The 21,728-nt window shown below is 48.0% G+C and overlaps 1 long non-coding RNA gene across 1 annotated transcript; it reads right to left on the bottom strand.

Moving 5' to 3' along the window:
- Positions 1 to 1,033: 1,033 nt before the first annotated feature.
- Positions 1,034 to 8,093, bottom strand: LOC125131513 (uncharacterized). Its single transcript, XR_007135946.1, has 5 exons — positions 7,173 to 8,093; positions 6,908 to 7,095; positions 5,595 to 5,971; positions 5,340 to 5,465; positions 1,034 to 2,180 (listed from the first exon to the last, which is right to left on the bottom strand). It is a non-coding gene; the product is annotated as an uncharacterized LOC125131513 (long non-coding RNA).
- Positions 8,094 to 21,728: the final 13,635 nt, after the last annotated feature.

The raw sequence follows: 21,728 nt of genomic DNA, 5'->3' as shown, positions 1-21,728 counted from the left end.
TACGTGTATAACTGAGTCACGTTGTTGTATGGCGGAAATTGTCACAACAGTGTAAATCAACTATACTTCAATGAAACTTTAAAAAATGGAAAAAAAAAAAAAGAACTCAATCATGTCCACACCTAATACAAAGGCGGCTGAAGGATATAATCTAGTCGTGTGCTTAGTGAGAAAGACCAAGCTTTGGTCAACACATGACAGCTTCTTTGTTGTTGTTTTAATTTTATAGGAGTATAGTTGACTTACAGTGTTGAGTTAGTATCAGGTGTACAGCCAAGTGAATCAGTTATACATATCCACACATCCATTCTTTTTCAGATTCTTGGCTCATATAGATTTCCCTGTGCTATATAGCAGGTCCTCGTTACTTACCTATTTTCTATATCGTGGTGTGTATCTGTTAATCCCAACCTCCTAACTTATCCCTCCCCATTTCCCCTTTGGTAACCAGAAGTTTGGTTTCAAAATCTTTCAGTCTATTTTTGTTTTGTGCATAAGTCATAATAATATCATTTTTATTAGATTCTGCATATTAGTGATCTCACATGATATTTGTCTTTGTCTGACTTAAGTCACTTCGTATGATAATTTCTAGGTCCATCCATGTTGCTGCAAATAGCATTATTTCATTCTTTTTATGGCTGAGTAGTATTCCATTGTTTATATGTACCACATCTTCATTATCTGTTTCTCTGATGGTGGATGTTTAGGTTGCTTCCATGTTTTGGCTATTGTAAATAGCGGTGCAGTGAACTTTGGGGTGTGCGTATCTTTTTGAATTATGTTTTCCTCCAGATAGATGCCCAAGAATGAGATCGCTAGATCATATGGTAGTTCTCTTTTTAATTTTTGAGGAGCCTCCATATTGTTTTCCATAGTGGTTGCTCCAATTTACATTCCCACCAACAGTGTAGGAAGGTTCCCTTTTCTCCACACTCTCTCCAGCATTTATTGTCTGTAGACTTTGATGATGGCCATTCTGACTGGTGTGAGATGATACTTCCTTGTAGTTTTCATTTGCATGTTTCCAGTAATTAGCGATGTTGAGCATCTTTTCACGTGCTTTTTGGCCATCTGCATGACAGCCTCTTTGACAAACACGTACAACACCAAGAAAACTGAGCCACAAAGCAGGGAGTCCTTTGTGTCTTCACAGCATGGTGGTCTCCACAAGGTAGGGGTAGCTCTTTGCAGAGATCTAAGGGCTTGATCACATCTGACAGTGAGAGGGGTAGGTCACTGTAACCATTTCCTAGGGACAATTTCTATAAGGATAGAGGCAACCCTATGATAAAATCGACATGTACCTCCCCGTTCAACTCTTTGTCTTTGCAGATAACCCAAGGATTCCTCACCCCTCAGCCATCATTGATGTGTCTGGGGCCAGTGAGCTGGTGCTGATAGACCACAGGGATGGCGTGTAACGATGGGAGGCATTTAGGGCTTTGTTAGACTAATGGGCTGGGCAGCCATTTCTTCAGAGATGTTGAGTAGTGATGGGTCTCCCACAGCAGGACTCGAGAGAATGTAGTTTTGGGGAGTTATCCCAGAAGTCGCCATTAAAGAAGCGGGGGAGGTAAGTCGGGGAAGAGAGGAAACCCAAAAGCACATTACTGTTGAGGGTAATAGGGACTCCATCCCAGATAGGACCTTCTGGAAACAAGGTGGATGAACGTGCTTCAGAATTGTCTCACTGGGGGTCAAAAAATCTTGACCATTTCCCCAACAACTCCCCTCTATGTTGGTTGATGGTTGGCCCCAGGAGCATTAAGCACCCCCTCCCCCATCCATGGGTTGTATACAAATAGCTGAGCAAGCCCCTGTGACGGGTGTGGAAGACATCTGTAAGCACGTGAGATGGGAAGCTGTCAGCTGGCCCAGAGGCTGTCCACAGCTGTGGGGAGCTCGGATAGGCCAGGGAATACGGGGCACTTGCTACAGGTGGGAAGAGACACAGGGAGTGAGAAATAAGGAACCAGACCCATCACAGCCTCTCAGCACCCACCTGGTGGACCTCAAATGTGGAATCTCTCCTCTGAGTGGAACTGAACTCTGCCTCCCTTGGCTATGAACTGGAATCAGCAGCCAGCAGTGACTGAACATTCGTCATCCACCAGGAACCATAATAAGGGCTTGACGTACATGATCTCATTTAATATTCATCGAGCATCTTTCATGTACTGTGGGAGAAGCAATAGACAAACAAGACTTACTCTCTGCCCTTAACTTAAACTCTTGGATAAGGTGAACACAAGATTTTACACGGCAAAGGCTATAATGTGGGCACAAGTGTTACAAATAACAATGGGGTCTCTGGAGCGTGAGACTAACTTCCGGAGGGTGGATCAGGCAGCCTTGAGGAAGAAGAAGGCGTTTGAACCTACCCTTGAAGGATGGGCATATGAGGGGAAGTACGTTTGTTGACAGGGCTGGGGAGTGTTTGGGAAGGTGAAGGAGAAGGAGACAGGGCAGAGGGTGAAAAGCAGGACAAGATGGGCGTTGCCAGAAAGCGGTCACAGTGTGACCATATCAGGAGTGACCCAAATCCGTAATCCAGATGGGATGCCAAGGTTGGACGAAGCCAGAGCAAGCATTAGGCTGACGGATGGGGAAAGTATCTAGGGGAAAGCGTGTGGGAGAGGAGAAATTTTAGGGAGGAGGAAGGTACGGGGGGGTGGGGCGGAGGAGAGGCAAGTGCTTCATTCAGGAACAATGTCGTGATGGCTAAGTGTCTGCAGAAATTCATTCAGTCGCTCAATACAGACCCCTCATTCATTGTTTGCGTGATAAATATTTATGGAGCACCCACTGGATTTCAGACACCCATTTATATAAAGGGGATACAAGAGAGTAAAAATCTGTGATTCCTCCTCTTGTACAGCACAGACAACTGTGTCCAGTCTCTTGGGATAGAACATGATAGGGAAAGATATGTGGAAAAGAAGGCATATGTATGTGTGACTGGGTCACTTTGCGGTACAGCAGAAATTGGCACGACGTTGGAAATCGACCAAACTTCAATTTTAAAAGTACAAAATCTTTGTGATTTCATGGAGTAGACACAGATGATATCACATAAACAAAACACCTCGTATGTCAGATGAGAAGTGACATGGAGAAAAGTGAGCGGGGCGTGTGTAGGGTGGACAGGGGCAGCAGGAGTGCCGTCTGGGGAGAGAGGTGGGTGTTTTAAAGATGGTGGGGGGGGGTGGCCCTACTGAGAGAGGGAGGGAGACATATGAGCAAAGACCTGAAGGACGGACGGAGGGAGGGAGCTCCGTGGCTCCCTGAAGGAAGAGGGCAGCGGCAAAGACCCCAGGTGGAAATGCGCCTTGTGCGGTCTGGTCCGGGAACAGGAGGGAAAACCAGCGAGGCTGGAGCCGAGTGAGTGCAGTGTAGGGGGGCTGGTGCTGAGATCAGAGGGAGGAAGGCAGCCCGGAGAGGGAAGGTCAGGGGCTTTCAATGGGGCGGTGGCATCTCCCAGCGAAAGGTCCTGAACTGCATGGATATGTTACGGTCCTTCAGGGTAGCCGTGCCTGCATGGGGAAGCAGGTATTTTCTTTTGGGTTACTTTCTCTTAATTTTTACCTTCTTTATATATACATTTGTTTCTACTGAAATATGGTTGACATACCGTATTATGCTCATTTCGGGTATCCTACTGAGTGATTGGGTGTTTACATGCCTTATGAGATGCTCTCCATCGTAAGTCTAGTAACCACGCAAAGTCCAGTAACCCCGTGCAAAGTCATTACAACATTATTGACCATATTCTTTTTGCCATGTGTTACATTCCCAAGGCTTATTTATTTGATCATTGGAGATTTGTATTTCTTAATTACCTTCACTTATTCAACCTCCACCCCTTCCCTCCGACAACCACCAGTTTTTCCTCTGTATCTCTGAGACCATTTTCACTTTGTTTTGTTTGTTTTGTTTTTTAGATTCTGCTTATAAGTGAGACCATATGATATTTGTCTTTTTTTTTTTTTTTGTCTTTTAGGGCCGCACCCGAGGTTCCCAGGCTAGGGGTCCAATCGAAGCTGTGGCTGTTGGCTTACACCACAGCTACAGCAACTCGGGATCTGAGCCATGTCTGTGACCTACACCACAGCTGACAGCAATGCCGGATCCTTAATCCACTGAGCGAGGCCAGGGATCGAACCTCTGTCCTCGTGGAGGCTAGTCAGGTTCGCTAACCACTGAGCCATGATGGGAACGCCTGGGATTTGCATAATACCTTCCAGGTCCATCCATGTTGGGACATGCAGAAAACGTCCTTTCTTGGCCTCTGGGCAGTTGGGTAGGGCTGTGTGACTAGTTCTGGGCAAAGCAATGTGAGGGGAAGGGCCATGGTAATACTTCCTTTCCATCCATCTGAGGGAGGTGGTTTGAGTGAGCAAGATGTGAAGCTTTGTTATGGTGGCCTACTGGATTCCAGAGTTAATTTGTTACCACGGCTAACCTAGTTGATCTGGACAAACACATAGACTTTGAACCATATGGTGGATTAGAGTATTGGAAAATTACCCAATGGCTCATACATAGTAGCACTCAATAAATATCTATTAAGTACATCAGTGAGACTGGCTGCTAATAATAAATGAAAACACCAGTTGTATTGCTTTATCAAAGCAATGGATTGATTATTTGGTTGCACTCGTCAATTTAATAGGCAAAGATATTCTCTTGGTCAACGAGAAATTGGCTAGTTTCTTTTCTTATTGGAAAGTTTGGACACTTTCATCTGTTATCAACCACTTCCTCTTGTATGTATTTGTTCAAAATCTTTCATTCATTTTCATTAACTATTCATTGAATGCCTTTACTGTTCTAGATATTGGGGCTATGGGGTGTACAACCTTTCTATCATAGAACTTTTATTCTAGGAGGGGAAAAAAATTGATGTGTAAACAAATGCTTAAATAGTTTAGGTAATGGTAAGTGCTATGAAAAATAAAGCAAAGTCAGTTCCTTAAAGATAGACTAGGTATATTTTCATGAGGATGGTTATGCAACTTCTCTCTGATAACATTACTTTTGGACAAAGGGAATGAACGAAGAAGATATTGGCACGAAGGGGATGGCAGGCTGAGGGAACAGCACCTATATAAGCCTTAAGACAAAGGCATACCCGATGTTTTGGGGATGCAGCAAGAAGCCAGTCTGGCTGAAGCAGAGTGAGTCAGGGGAGAGAGGTAGGGGATGAGACTGAAGAGGTGACAAACTGGAATATGTAGGGTCACCTCAGCAATTGTTAGGTCTTTTGCCTTTTCTTTGGCGTGATAGGGGAACCACTGGAGGATTTTTGAGCTGAGGGGTGACATGATATAACTTACTATTTTGAAAAGATCACTCTGGCTTCTCTGTAGATGAGATGATAGAGCAGCAAGTAGGAGGAGACCGGGTTGGAGACCACTGACGTATTTTGACGGAAGATGAGGATAACTTAGCCCCAGCGGACACTGCGGATGAAGTGAGACGGGGTCAGATTCCAGGGGTATTTTGCAGTAGTGCTCACAGGGTTGGATGATGGATTGGATGTGGGGTGGAGTGAGGGAATGAAGGAGTCAAGAAGGGTTCCCAGGTCTCACCTTGAGCAACCAGGGGAATGCAGTTGCCATTGACTGTACTGCCGCATTGAACCACATTTGGTATTTTTAATGACTCCAGAAAAAGTCATGTCGGAACTGAAAGGAACCATGTCCTGGGGTAGACATGGTGCTTGCTTTCCCGGTCCAGGGGTAGAGTGATTGAAAGCTGTCCTGGCCTGAGGAGGATCCCTGCAGCAGGGAGGCAGCCCTCAGCTCTGGCTCTGCTCATCGCGCTCTCTTCTGCAAACGTGGCTTCAATGACGTGCTGGTGCACAAGCTGTCGACACCAGAGGAGGCGAAGCCTTGCAAGAAGGTGATGCTCTCCTGCCAGTCTGTAGTCTTCAGAGCAAAATGATCTCTGCCAGCTCCAAGGACACCTGCAAGAAGAAGCTTAAGGGGATCAAGTTGGCACTACAAGCCAACTGTAGAGCTCAAGGACCGCCGCACCCTGGTTGAGAAGCTGGGGGTAGCGTCATTTCTCCCTAGAGAGCAGGCTTTGTTGGCCCCCTTCTAGCTCACTGCCTGGAGCATCTGGCAGCACCAGAACTACTCACCGGAGCTGCAGATTGGCCCTTTCCTGGCCTGAAGGATTTGGGGGATTCCAGCCTCGTGGACCTTCCTCCTGCCTCCATCCCTGATGGCCTGACCTTCCTCAATCACTTTGGATATCCTGACTCCCCTTGAGTTGAGGCAGACCCAAGTACCTCCAGCAGTGCAGTTCGGGGGGGGGGGGGTCTGTGGGTCGGTCTTTTTCAGGTACACCCCCTGCTCTCCGCTTGTCCCTCCCCCTTCCATTACTGCTGATTCTAACCACAAGAGTGACTTAGGGCTTGTCTGTCTGTTTTGTTTTGTTTTGTTTTTAGGGCTGCACTCATGGCACATGGAGGTTCCCAGGTGAGGGGTCTAATCGGAGCTGTAGCCCCTGGCCTATACCACAGCCACAGCTTCGCCAGATCCAAGCCGCATCTTCGACCTACACCACAGCTCATGGCAACGCCGGATCCTTAACACACTGAGCGAGGCCAGGTATCGAACCCACAACCTCATGGTTCCTAGTTGGATTTGTTTCCGCTGAGCTATTATGGGAACTCCTGTGCTCGTCTGTTTAGTTCTGTGTGTAAAGGGAATGTTGGGGAGATGACCCCTCCCTTTGGGGATGGGTTCCCCTCCCCTTTTCTCACCATTGCAGCTACTTATGGAATTGGGACCAGTAGGGGACCTTCAATTAAAGCAGACACACACGCGCCCCAATTAAAAAAATAAAATAAAAGGCAAACATTCCAAACACTGAGAGTCATAAAAAGAAAACAAACCAGTCATGGGGTTCAGAGTTGGGCATATGACCTTAGATGATCCAACCAGCAGCCCAGGACTTGCATTTAATATTTTGGGACAGCTGCTCCTGCTAGAAATGAACAAGGAAGCATGCTTGGCTCCCTGCGGCTTCTGCTAGTCCTCCTGCTCGTTTGAAAGGAAGCAGCCTTAGAGGGAACTTGACATCCTGGAAAGCAGAGAAGAGAGAGAAAAAGTAAGCTGGGTTTTTTTGTGACATGGTTGAATCCCTCTATCCATCCTCACCTGAAATCTTTCCAGAGACGCTCCGTTGCATGAGCCAGCAAACCCCGCTTTCTCCTGTCCATCGAGGTCCACGTTGTGTTTTCTGTTACTTGCCACCAAGCACTCCTGACCGACAGGAGCAGCTTTCCCTGTAAACGCTGTCCACAGCTCTCGGGCAGAATGCGCTCACCGCCTGGGACCTCAGAACACAGGAAATAGTCACCCCAGAAAATCTGCAAACCATTTGAGGCTTCGGAGTGGAGAATTACATCATGTTCTGGGAGGGGAAAGGCCACCTTCAGAGCAGACGCTGTCCAAACTCCCGGAGGAATGGATCCCAGGAACTGTCAGAGCCACGGACGTCACCTGGCACCAGATGATCTCAGCTGCTCCCTGAGCACGGAGGGCTGGGCGTTCTTCCTGAAACAGAGGGTCTTTGGCAACTCGCTTCTGGATACTGATGTGTTTACGGTCACATTCCCCAATTGCCGGAAGCATGGGGTGGAAACCCATTCTGACTGCGGCGTCTCCATGAACACCAGCATCCTGCCTCAACCTTTGTTTCTGAAAATCCTTTGCCCATTTGAGCTCCTTTCAGGATGGTTTAGGTTCACAATGCGCAGGACAGGCTGTGGAGTCAGACTCCCTGGGCTTCTCTCCTTGCTCCCCCGGGTCTGGTGCCCCCAAAAGGGATCTCCAGGCTGAGCTCCGCTGGCAGATATGGGCCCTACATCCCCGTCTCAGCAAATCGTCTGCTTTGGGTGGTTGCCTGAGAGCTTAGAGGATTGCTGTATGGTGGGCTTTCTGGACCCTGTTCTCCCCAGTTGTCTTAATTGCTGTAGTTTGAAAGGAATTCTAGTTGAGCGGCCAAGAGCACCAACAGCCTGCAGCCAGACAGCTAGGGTTCGAATCTTAGATCCACCACTCAAGACGGTGCAAATGACTTAGCCCCTCTACGCATCAGCTTCCTCCTCTGTACAATGGAGATAATGAAAAACTATCTCCTAGGGTTACTGGAGGAGAAATGAGTTACTCCAGGCAGTCTTAGGACAGTCCTTGGCATCGGTGAATCTTATCTGTCAGGTGACTTCCTAACAAATAACGATACAGAGACACCAAAGCACAGATGAGCTGGGAGAGAGGAAAAAGAACTGCATTTACGAAGCAGAGAGTCCATTTCGTGTCCGACAAAAAAGAGAATGGCTGAGGCGCCTTTCAGCAAGGCCCAATCTTCGCTCTCCAGCCAGGGTGGAGTTTCTGGGCTGGAACCAACAAGGCGGAAGGGGAAGCCCAGCCACCTCCTTCCTGTCGCTGCTGTAGCCTTTGGGGCCAGCAGCCTGTGTGGCTTTTCTTTTATGCTGCATGAATCCTCCTCCTCATCATAACCACCATTCCTCCCTTTCGAGCTTCACTTGAAGGTTGCAGAGCCCGTTCACATCTCCCTTTATTCCCCTTCTCATAGGCTGCTCGAAACAGAATCAGGTAGAATCTATTGTTTTCCTGCCTCACAGCTGAGGAAAACAGGGCTTGGGCTTGCGATTCAGCTTCAGTAATATTCCAAAACGTGCAAATGTCATGGATTCCCTCTCTCTCTCTCTATATATATATATACATATATATATATTTATGTATGCACACACACATATACATATGTGTATATACCTATATATGTGCATAGGTATGTGTATATACACACGCACACACTGTATAATCTCAGGGTGCCCATATATATAATATAAATTATTTACCTATACATGTATATCTATTTTATTTGTTTACTCCCCTAGGGTTTTCTAGAGCACAGTTCGCAAACGACATGCCGGCATGGTTTCTCTAGGGGCTGGCTCTTCTGCTCTGATTCTCAGTTGGTCATCATAAACGTATTTGATGGACGCCCCCATTGACCTAGAGCCTGGGAGATGTATGACGTTTAAGGAGAGAGATGCTTTGTGTCAAAAATCACAGTCAAATAAAATTGAAGTAGCAAAGTAGCCAACTTCCTGTCTTAGACACTAAAAATATTCATAACCGTGAACTGGATAAATGGGTACCCGTTAGCTGCTCCTCAACCAAGTTCCCAGAGTACAGACCCCTATACGCACACTTACCTGAGAATCACAAATCTCTATTTCTGCCAGTGTTTCTTACTCTCAGGTATTCTATTTTCACTTCCAAAACTTTCCATGATTAAAAAGCATATTACTATTCTTTCCTTATGTTTTAACAATAATGGGTAACTAATATTGAACATCACATATGCCGGGTGCTATCTGAAGAACGTTATCCGTAGGAAATCATTTACTTCTCACAGCAACCCAAATAGAGAGCCCCTATTATTTCCCTCCTTTTCTAGACGACATCACGGAGGCACAGTGACCTGCCTCTATTAGATTTCAACTCAGGTAGTTTGGTCCCAGAACCAACACACTTAACTGTTACACTGAGTCTGCGTGTTCATGGTAGGATTTTAATAACATCAGCAAAGGAAAAAGGAATTTTTAATTCTTACACCCAGCTACAACTATTATTAACATTTGGTGTATATTAATGGCTGTAAATCAGGTGGAGGAGTGGAAGGAAGGGGCATATATAGCAGAATTATTTGAGGCGCTTCTAAAATACACGTATGCTTGAGGCATTCTACCCAAGGGGGAAGGGTAGGCATGAGGATTGGGGGAAAATAATTAGGTGATACCAATAAACCGCCTCTGCTTTCCGCTTCCACGTTCCGGATGCCCCACCTCCATCCCAGATGAAAGTCACTGGTGTATCTTTCCAATCTTTTCCTATGCACAGCTCCATATGCATATGCATTTACAAATGACAAATCAACAGCAAATGAATTGCTGTTGAAAAAAAAAATACTGGGGCAAGCAAGAGATGCTGGCACATAATATGATAAAATTCCTAATGGCTGAGAACTCTTACAGTACCTCAAAGGCTCAGCAGTGAGACAAGAGTTTCCAGATTGGAACCCAGGAGGCTTTTCAGCATCAGTAACTCTTCCTGTGAAGCTGTTGTTTTGTGACTTGGCAGGTAGAAGTGGCCAAGTTATTCTCCTGCCCAGGTTCTCCCAGGGGCCTTATACCCGGGCTGATTTGTGCTTGACGGTCTTCACAGATGCAGCCCCAAGCCAGGGGCGCTGGACGGCTGCCTGTGCTCATACTGTTCTCTGCTCGGGCGAGCATGGGTGTGCAGGGAGAAGAACTACAGGCAAATTCGGGGGGATGCCTGGCGTGTTCAGGAAGGAGTGAGAACCTGAGCCACAAAGGGGGGAATCAGAAGGAGGTGCTTCCTGTCTCTGCTGGTGGTAGCAGCCCCCGGTCACTGCTCCCTGGCCTTGATGTCCTCCCCTGTCCCCCTCAGTAGACTGAGAGCTCCTTCAGGGCAGGAAGCCGATCTGGTTATTTTGTCTCTTCCTCTTTATATCCTGATTGCCTGGAAGGGCACCCGGAACAGACCAGGTGCAGCAGTTTGTCAGGATGAATCATAGACAGAACCACAGCTAATACCGAGGGGCCGCTCTGTGCCTCAAAGGCAGATTCCGTTCCAGTCCTCACAACAACTCCATAAGGGAGAGTCTAGATTCCATGACTCCCCCTTTTGTAGAGCAAAGGAAATTAGGCAGAGGGAGCTTGAGTCCCTTGCCCGAGGTGGTGCAGATAAGTGGCTGGCTGCAGTCAAACCCAGGAAGCTGAGCTCCAGTCCCTACTCTGTGCTGCTTCTCCCTCCCTCCGTCTCCACTGGTTCCATGGCCAGAGTGACTGCCAAGGGTTTCAGGGTCCCATCACTCCGCTGACCCAGAACCTTCCAGGCCAGACTCCCTAGCACGGGGTGCAGGCTGTCTAGAGCTGTCCCCAGTTACCTCACCGCTCCAGAGGCCGTAGGAGTTTGATCCCAACTCTCCATGCTGCGCAGCCTTGGACCTGTCCCTTTACCTCTCCCATCTCCTACCCTTAGCTCTACGGGGCGGGCAGGCCCACATGCACACGGGCTTCATGATCACTGGACGCGGGAACTGCTTAGGATGTGGGTTTGCCAAGTTTTTCTCAAAAGGGCCGGATGGTAAATATGTTCAGCCTTGTGGGCCATGCCATCTCCGTCTCAACTACTCAGCTCTGCTGCGGTTATGCAAAAGCAGCCATGGGCAATAGAAAAAAGAGTGTGGCTGGGCACCCGTCAAACCTTCCTCAGGAATACTGACATTTGAATTTCAAATCATTTTCTTTTTTTCTCCTTTTTAAAGGGCCACACCTGTGGCATATACAGGTTCCCAGGCTAGGGGTCTGATGAGAGCTGCAGCTGCTGGCCTACACCACGGCCACAGCAGCACCAGATCCGAACCGTGTCTGTGACCTACACCACAGCTCATGGCGACGCCGGATCCTTAACCCACTGAGGGAGGCCAGGGATGGAATGCGAGTCCTCGTGGTGACTAGTCAGGTTCGTGACCACTGAGCCACAACGGGAACTCCTCAAATAATTTTCATGTGTCATGAAATATTCCTTTAAAAAATTTTCCCCTCCACCATTGAAAAATGTGGTGCTGGGCTTGCTGTGGTCTGCAGGCTGTCGTTTGCTCCCTTCTAGCTTGGAACATTGTCGGGTACAGAGGAAGAGCTTAATAAAGAGAAACAGTGCGAAGCTGGGCGACAAAGGAGGAGCCGTAAGGTGCTGAGGGCTTTGAGTTGGTGAGGACATGAGGATAGGCGACACGTGCCAAATATCAGAGACTGAATCAAGGAGCCAACATCTGCTCTGTGCCAAGGATGGCTGGGTACCGCTTTCTCCATAACCTCCCATTCCATCTTCATACACACCCTGACCTTCATCCTCCATTCACCAAGATGTGTGAGGCTCAGAGGGGTTAAGAAACCTGCCCAGAGTTGCACAGCTTTTTAAAGTATTAGAGTCAGGATCTGTACATGGTTTTTACGAGACACCAAAGACTCTGCTTTTTCTACTCTACCGTCAAGTACTGAACACATGCTGGGCACCTACAGCGTGCAGGGTGTGGTGCCAGAGCTGGGAACACAGTGGCGTAAAAGGCTTAGCTTTCCCCAGATGGAAAGTATGGTGTCTTAGGAAGCTGGACACCCAGATAAGCAACTTTAACTCAGGGTGAAAACTCCTATGATGAGAACACATGGGAGGGACTCAGAGTTGAAGGTTCTAACCCATGTTTGGGAAATCAGAGTGGACTTCCCAACGGAAGCGCTGTCTAAACGGAGCCTACAGGTCGGCAAGGAAAGACCCAGGGAGGCTATAACACCAAGCTACAATTTCTTGCCTGCTCAACCAGGTCGTTCGTGGGTGCCCCTACCCCTACGAAGTCTGGCTCTGAGATTCCTGGCCTCTGATGGTCCCTGAGTCTTCGGTCCTCAGGTGTCCTCTCCCTGCACCTCTGTCCTCCTGAAATGCTCTCCGTCTCGCCCCCCACAGCTCCCTGGAGATAAGACTCAGCCCCTTCCTTCCCTGTTTTCCTCATGACTTGCTTCAAGCATTCCATGAGCTGGTAAGAAGCCTGACTCAAGATTTCGGTGGAGGGAGCCGGTTGTCATGGGGAGGGGTCACTTCTGGAGCTCAGGGTTTCCGCCCTGCCCTGGCCCCCCACTTCCTCCCTGGAGCTGCAAACAAAATCCTCCCTTTGTCTTGCTGGGAGTGTCCCACCCACCTCCCGGCCGAGGGATCTCAGGTTTTTACTTCTAGCGAAGTATTTTCTCAGCAAACACAGCTCTACCTTCCTAAGGGGAATTTGGATGCGCAACACGCTCCTCTTTGCACACGTCCGTTGTCTCATTTGATCCCCCAGCAAACCTCCGGAATAGCTCTCATTGTCCCCATTTTGCAGGTGGGGAAACTGAGTAGCCCAAGTGGTGGCACGGAGAGTTAAGAGCAGGATTGTCTGAATCCAGAAATCTCCTTTCTCAGCCTCTCGACTCTGCTTTCCAGCTCCACTCTGACCAGCTCTGGGGAAAGGAGGGCCCGGGAGGGAGGGCAGGGGAGATGAACGGTCAGAAACTGGGCCCTTAAAACAATACTGATTTCATCAGAGACGCTGGTTTCCAGTGATTTACATGTCCACAATCTTAGGGCGAATGTTTGTCACTCTTGATTTTTTCTGAGCAGGAGAATTGGACCGGATTGGCTAAGGCACAAACACCCCAAACAGACAAGGCTCCTTCATAAGAGGATGAGAATTGCCCTAACAAGCCAGGGGTTATCACGTTTAGTTCGGGGAAAGAGCTGTGACCTGGCTGTGGACAGCCCAGAGCGCTCCGTGGGGCTTGTTCCACGGGCTGGGCCTGAGATTGTTCCTGAAAATAGGTAGTTCTCGAATAGGCGAGCAGATGCTAAGGACACAGGGAGAAGGGGAAACAGGAAATGAGGAGAGAGGAAAGGAAGCAGAGGGGAGAAGTTCTGTATTCAACAGAGCTATTTTATCTATGTATGGATTTATTTTTGGCTGCACCTGTTGCATGTGGACCAGGACCTGCATCCTGCACCTGTTCTGGGGCCAGGAATTGAACCCTTGCCACAGCTGCAATCTGAGCCGCGGCAGTGGCCACATCAGATCCTTAACCCGCTGTGCCACAAGGAAACTCCAACAAAGCAATTGCAGATTTAAAGTGAATCCTGATATTGAAGCACAGGCCAGGGTATGGGGCCAGCAGCTCCCTGGAGACCTTGGTTCCAAGTCTGGGAAATGAAGTTGTTGTGAAGCCAGTGCCTCAACGTAGAAACTAAGGCCACAATTTCAGTGACCAGAAGAACTGGGGGACAGCGTCACCAGCAGCGTCTTGGGGGCTACAAGTTTCAAACCTCGCCCACGTGTGGGTCTGTGAGAGCCGTGTGCCCAGAGGAAAGCTTGACGTGCAGCAAAGAACAGGGCGCCCCGCCCTCAGGAAGCCTTTGAGCGAGGAGCAGCTAAAATGTGCTTCCTCTTCCCTCCGCTCTCCAACCCCGAAGGTCACCGCGGGCTGGCAAAGCTTTTCCCCACACCCTGTGACTAGCGTCCAGCTCCCGTCACCCCACCCCTGCCCTTGCTGTCCCCCTCGGCTGAATCAGATTATACAAAATTATACCCATCTCTGTCCTGGCTGGACCATCCAGTCTGCACTTTTGCTCTGAAAGACCAGGGGAACCAAAGGCCAGTAGCACAATGGCAGGTGTGCTCTGGCCCCAGCAGGCGTGCGTCTGTTTGGCCGAGGGGCTCAGAGGGGTGGGGGGTGGGGCGGTGGGTAGTGCCCTGGGCAGCCCCGAAGTCCGAAAGCCTCTTCAGCATCCAAAGCAAAGATGGCTCAGGACAGTGTCTGATCCAAGGTCCCTGCCGTGGAGCTGTTAGCTATCTTTCTTGCTCCAGCCCGCTCTGAGGTGTGCGAGAGTGAGCGGGCACACGGACGAGGTGGGGATTGATGGGGCCTTGAAGGTTAACTATTTGAGAGGCTGGATGGGCCAAGTGCATGCACAAAGGCCCAGCGGTAGGAAGCAGCAAGCCGTCTTTGTAGAAATGTGAGCAGACCAGAAGGAAGAGAGTGAAGCCTTCATTGTAGTGGGAGCAGGGGCACACGCCCGAGGTCAGATTGTTTAGGGCCTTGATTGCCAGCCTAGGCTGTGTGGACTTTATCCTAGGATATTGGGGAGTTGGCTGTTTTGACATCGTTTGGCTGTCGTAGAGTCCGACTTGGTACTTCACGGAACTCCTACAAAGTTTGGTGCAAACTTGAACTTCTATTTTTGCTTCTGTGTCTTTTCCTTCTTTCTTTCCTCTCTTCCTCCCCATCGCCCCTCTTTCTTTCTCTCCCTGCATTTTCTCAACTCAAAAATTCTATGCATTGTATCCTTCATGTGGTTGATGACCCATTACCATCTCTTGGGAATCTTCACATCAATTGGGGAGACCTTTGGAAATGTGACAAGTTCTTTTTTTTTTCTTTTTAAGCAGGATTAGCCAGCTAATTGTACATTCTACACAGAAGGGAGAGCGTCTAATTTCTCACCTCTGAGGTTGTCCCATCCTGTCCTGTACTACTGGAGACTTAATTTATGCTGTTAGGTTTATCACATAAGGCTCTAATTTGGGTTACCAGGGAGCCCACTCTCCCCAGTCCTGAGAGACGGATGGTTTTCCAGGGGGGACCCTTTTGGCCCACAGGGGACATCTGGCAATGTCTGGAGACATTTTGAGTTGTCACAGGCTGGGTGTAGGGGGTGAGGGGTAAGGTGTTTTTGGCATTTGGTGGGAGGGGGCTGGAATGTTGCTAAACGCCTATGATGCACAGAACAGCCCCCACAGATCTTTGGGCAGCCAAGAATTACCCAGCCCCAAATGTCAGTAGTGCTGAGGCTGAGAAATCCTGGATTAGATGGTAACCTCTGACCGAGAGAGGCAAGTGAAGTCAGCTGAGTGAGAATCTGTGGCTCAGGCTGGGGAGGATGACGGACCTGGGAAAAAGACCCACCAGAAGTGACGGTGCAGAGGAAGATTTGACATCAGAAGAAAACCCAGACTTTAAAAAATAACACTTTTTATGAGCAAATGAAACATGCCTATTTGTAATTAGCTCTATGGAGATATTAAAATTGCAATATATTGCCACTAATAATAATTAGCCAACCAAAAATGCATCACTAGAAGCCACCCCCTTGTCCAGTGTCTCAGGAAGCCAGATGTATTTATTTCTTGGTTCTGAAAGGCTAACAGCACGTGTAGCTACAGGTGTGCTGGGCACCGCAGTGTTGCCAGTAACAGCAGTTGAAGCCTCTTGTGGCTTTGACTTTTAGGAAATATCGGTAAAAGTTTTGGAAGGGAGCAGGCACCAGACATCCATTTTGGTGGGGAAAGTAGCACCTAAAGCATTTTTCTATCCAAGGGGTAGGACATTGACCTGAATCCTCTTAGTAAGAAAGCGATTAATTATTAACTCAGTTTGAAGGCACGGGGACTCTGATCCTAGTGGCTCGCTGGCTCAATAATGTCGCTCACAGATCCAGTGGTCTGGGCTGTCTCCACAGGAAGCTCTGCCCGCCTGGCTTGGGTCCTCAACCCGACCCTCTCCCCTGTGGGCACTCACTGCCTGGGGCTCCTCCAGTCCCGAGGCACTCATCCTCTCTGATGCCCCTGGCATATCATGCTAACAGGCAACCCCAGTCCATCTCCCTGGTCCTTTGATTCTGCTGCCTCCCCAGAGGGGACCATCTCACTTCTTCTCCTCAAACCTTCAACGACCCCTTCCTCATCACGTGGCACCGGTGGCTTTACTTCCTATTTCCCCGAGGAAACACAGACAGAAGACACTCCCACCGATTCCATCACATCTGCCAGCATCTGTGTCCTTCTGCTCTTCTTTCCTTCCAGTTACGGTGGTCCATCCTTATTTTTCATTTTTTTGGCTATGCCTGTGGCAAGCAGAAGTTACCAGGTCAGAGGCTGAACGTGTGCCGTAGCGGTGACAACACTGGGTCCTTAAGCCACTGAGCCATCAGGGAGCTCCCTGCTGTGGTCCAGCTTTAAATTCCGCTCCCTCTGCCAGCACACACTGCGGGCACATCACTTCCTCTGCCAGCACATGCTGCTTCTTCCACCTAGATTCACCCTCCCTCCATACCCTCAACTGGATTATTTCTATCAGACTTATTGACCATATCTTGCACATTTTAAAAAATCGTCTTGCGCTTACATCTCCCTTCTGCTGTTGCCCCAGTTTCCTGCTACTGTAACCTCGAGAGGGTTGCCTCCTCCTCCTCTGCCCTAAACGCCTTTGTTTACACTCCTATCCCATCAAACTAAAACCTACTCTCATCAAGGTCACCATGACCTCCTTGGCCAAATACAATGGTTCATTTTCAGTCCTTATTGAGACATCCCGGCAGCATCGCCTCCTGGCTCCCTCTCCCACTTGACACAGTCCTGACCGCCTGGGAGAGCATGGCTGTTTCCTTAGTGGAAATGACTTCAACCCAGGGAAGATTTGGAATTAAATACAGAGATGATGAAGGAAATCTCACCCAAGGATTAAGCCTTCTTAATATTAAGTTTGGAAATAATCTGTGTATCCGATATTTTAAGTATGCGTAAGGTTGAAATGAATTTGGTAGATTGGAGGACAATGGGTGTATTAAGCGACCTTCGTAAGACTTAGAACAGTCGGCGTGTAGTCAACTACGGAACATTGAAAAGAGTTTCGAACTTGTTACACTACATTTACAAGTTTAGTTTTATTAGTTTTATGAGAATGACTGAAGTAGTCAGGATAGTTTTGTTTGTGTTTTTAGTTAATTCAGAGTTAGCTAATTCATACCGGGGGTGAAAGTCAACACGTGGCTTCTGGAGCCAAACTTTACATTCACAAAATAGTTCAGTTACTATGAGCCAAGTGACCTTTTGAAACTTATTCTCTGTACCTCCGTTTTCTCACATTTGAAACAAGGATGATAAGAATATATCGGCTAGAATTGCTGTGAGAATTAAACGAATTAACGATGTAAATTGTTTAGAACAGTTTCTGGACACCGTAAGGGCTGTAAGGATTAGCTGTCATTGGAAAGCAAATGAAACATACTAAATTTATAAATTCAGTTAAACACCTTTAAAGTTGTTTAATTAACTAAGTCTAAGTGGAACCAATCTTTCACTAAAGCCTCCCCATAAAACAAGTTGTTAAGATTTGCCCTGTAAATAGCACAATAAGATAGTTAAAAATGGCTTTAAGACCTTAAAGGAAGAAGTAGGATTCTAAATTACTAATGTCGAAGCAGCCCTGGCACCTTCCAGTTGCCCCTGGGCTTCTGAGGGGACAGTGGTGTGATCGGAGGGGCTCACCCAGGGGGCTTGCCCTGAGCCCAGCCCCCCGAGCCTTCCCAGCTCCACTTCCATCAGAGCCGTGTGTGTTTTTGCCTAAGATTTCAGAGTCTGAGGGCTCGGGGTCTGACAAAGTTCCAGAATATTTTATTTGGATGGTTGCATCATTTGGGGATCATTACCCCAAAGGTAATGTGTCTTTTAACCAAAGTCACAAAAGTGAATTCTTGCAGGACAGGAACAGGAAAGTCAGTGCATAAATGCCAACGACAGGCTCTTACAGACCTGCGCGCCAGAGCAGAATGGGGCTCTCTCCTAGCACCCAGGGGTGGTCGCCAACCAAACCAAGAACGCACTCACTTCTTGCAGTGACGAGAATCAGGTGTAGAGTCAAATGGCACAGTCACTGAATAGCACTCACCAGTGTCCGGCGCAGAGGAGAAGTGCACTGACTCTGTGATTTGATTTGCTGCTGAATTCTCATCAGTTCCTAAATTTTTCATTCTTAAGAACAGAGATCTGCAAACTTGGGGCTAAAGGGACAACGAGTAGATACTTTAGACTTTTTAGGTCACATGGCCCCTGTCACAACTGCTCAGCTTTCCCATTGTTTCACAAAAGCTGCCATATGTAAATACATGGGACAGACTGGGTTCCAATTAAAACTTGATTTAAAACAGCAGGTGGTGGGAGTTCCTGTTGTGGCCATGAGGATGCAGGTTTGATCCTGGCCTTGCTCAGTGGATTAAGGATCCGGCATTGCGGTGAGCCGTGCTGTAGGTCACAGATGCAGCTCAGGTCCTGCATTGCTGTGGCTGCGGCGTTGGCCGGCAGCTGCAGCTCTCATTAGACCCCTAGCCTGGGAACTTCTGTGTGCCGTGGGTGTGGCCATAAAAAGCAAAACAGAAAACGAACAAGCCAAAAAACCAGTGGTGGGTCAGAGTTAGCTTGCTTTAGAGCAGTGCATCTCAAAATCTTTCTACTAGGAGTGGGAGGTTTGTGCAACAGTTTACTTCAATAGATTATTTTTCTAATTGATGTTGGGTTCTGTCATGTGACTGGCTTTGGCCAATAGGATTGTGGGAGTATCCTTTCCTGCTCCTTGCCTTTCAGCCAGTAGGATTTAGCGAACCTGAGGCAAGCAGAGGATTCACATGTGCTTACGGGATGAGATTTGCCCTTTTATGCTTTTAACATTATGTTGAGAAGAGCTGCTCCCCAGCAGCTGCTGCCCTTTAGTCTGGACGCCCCGCCCCACATGGGTCACAGGTGGTCCAGACCTGGGTCCGGCAGTGAGGGACCAAACTTGGCAGGACCTGCCACTTGAAGCAGAGCTGCCCAGCTGAGCCCAACCTAGATTTTAGCCAGTCCTCAACTTGACCCACAGGCTCTCATGGGTGCTTCATGTATATGAACTCTTTTCATCCTTACACTTACTCTGTGAAGTATGTGGGTATTATTTTTTCAGGTGAGGAGACTGAGGCGTGGGGAAGCTAAGTAATTTTCCCATGGCCACAGAGCTAGTAAGTGATCACACAGTGGAGGTTCCCATGCAATAGATCTGGCTCCAGAAGCCATGGTTAACTACACTTTGATAGTGTCTATTCTAATACAATCTATTTCATTTTTTTTTTTTTGAATCAATGGTTGTAGCCCACTATGTTGATTTCATGACCCTTTGGGGTTTTTTTTTTCCCCTTTTGTTTTTTTCTTTCCGCACCTGCGGCACGTGGAAGTTCCTGGGCTGGGGATCTAACCCACACCACCGCTGTGGCCTATGCCACCAGAGCCTCAACCCACTGCGCCACAAGGGAACTTCCGTGATCCTAGGATTTTAAAAACCTCCTCCAGTGAGCTGTTCTGTGAAAACAAGAACAAAAGCCAAACTCTCCCTTAAGAATCTTAACAATACATTTTCTGTAGTTGGACTGTGTTCCCGAAGCTTGTCACCCCCGCCGCCCCCTGCAGCCCCAATCCCCGATCCCCAAGACAAGTGCTCTGAGCACGCTCCTTTGCGCCTTGGTGGTGAGGAGCTCAGCAGCTAGAATAACATGGGCCAGACATCCTCTCCCCCTCACTCACCCGCTTCCCTCCAACTCCCAGTGCTGCAGAATCAACAGGAATTCACAACTTCCTGCCGAGAAAGAATGACTGTCACCAGCATTTCAGGGAAAGAGAGTGGCTGCCTCCTAGTGCCCTCGGGGGCACTTTGAGCTTGGGCCTCATGAAGAAGAGCTTCTAAACAGAGAGAGAACGTGTGATCCAAGGACAGGAATTTCTAAGGGCTCCAGACCACCCAGGGCAGGGCAGTGAGGGGCTCTGACAATTTTAGAACTTGATTGGAATAGAGGCTACAATTGTGGCATTACCATGATGGGAGATGGAAATGGAGCCAGTTATACCCCTCAATCCATGTGGAGCGTAGGTTCAAGCCTAGCTTTGGACAGGCAAACAGCTCCTTGATTTTTTTTTTTTTTAATACAATAGAAAAAAAGTTTCTACAGTTTTCTTGAGAAATATCAGCCATACATCACTGAACAAGTTCAAGGGATACAGCATGATGGTTTGATTTACATATATTGTAAAATTATCACAATATGTTTAGTTATCCAGCATCTCATATAGATACAATAAAATTTTTCTTTTCTTTTTTTGTTGTTGTTGTTGTTGTTATTGTTGTTGTTGTTGCTATTTCTTGGGCCGCTCCCGCGGCATATGGAGGTTCCCAGCCTAGGGGTTGAATCGGAGCTGCAGCCACCGGCCTACGCCAGAGCCACAGCAACGCGGGATCCGAGCCGCGTCTGCAACCTACACCACAGCTCACGGCAACGCCGGATCGTTAACCCACTGAGCAAGGGCAGGGACCGAACCCGCAACCTCATGGTTCCTAGTCGGATTCGTTAACCACTGCGCCACGATGGGAACTCCAAATTTTTCTTTTCTTATGATGAGAACTTTTAGGATCTGTTCTCTTAACGACCTTCCTGTATCACACGAAGGTGTTAACTAGAGTCGTCTCGCTGTGCAGTATTTCCCTAGAACTTCCGTGGCTTATAACGGGACGTTCATACTTTCCGATGACTGCTGTCGGTCAGGCCCCCATCCCCCCGCCCTGTGCCTCTGGTCACCACAAGTCTGATTTTTTTTTTTTCCCTTTTTGGGGCTGCACCTGCAGGATATGAAAGTTCCCAGGCTGGGAGTTGAATCAGGGCTGCAGCAGCCGGCCACAGCCACAGCCACGCCGGATCAGAGCCGAGCCACGTCTGCGACCTACACCGCAGCTCACTGATCCTTAACCCACTGAGTGAGGCTGGGGGTCAAACCCACATCCTCATGGATACCAATCAGAGTCATTTCCACTGTGCCACGATGGAAACTCCCTTGATCTCTTTTTCTATGAGTTTGGTGGGGTTTTGTTGTTGTTGTTGTTGTTGTTTTGTTTTTGTTTTTTAAGATCCGACATATAAGTGAGATTACCCAGTTTTTGTGTTTCCCTGTTTGACTTATTTCAGTTAGTGACAGACCTTCAAGGTCCATCTGTGAGAAAAATATTTGTTTAGTGTATAATGATGTTTCATGTAAAAAGGGAATAGAAATACAACCTTCAGGTTTAGATACATATGAGCCTTAATTCAAAGCTAATAATCAGAGAATATGAATTTAAAAAAGAAAGTTATGGTGTTCCCATTTTGGCTCAGCGGGGTAGGAACCTAACTATTATCTGTAAGGATGTGGGTTCGATCCCTGACCTTGCTCAGTGGGTTAAGGATCCGGCA

The sequence above is a fragment of the Phacochoerus africanus genome, chromosome 7, assembly GCF_016906955.1.
Source record: "Phacochoerus africanus isolate WHEZ1 chromosome 7, ROS_Pafr_v1, whole genome shotgun sequence".
NCBI classification, from domain to species: domain Eukaryota; kingdom Metazoa; phylum Chordata; class Mammalia; order Artiodactyla; family Suidae; genus Phacochoerus; species Phacochoerus africanus.
Note: the sequence above shows the minus strand (reverse complement) of the source record. Positions and strands in the feature narration are given on the sequence as shown.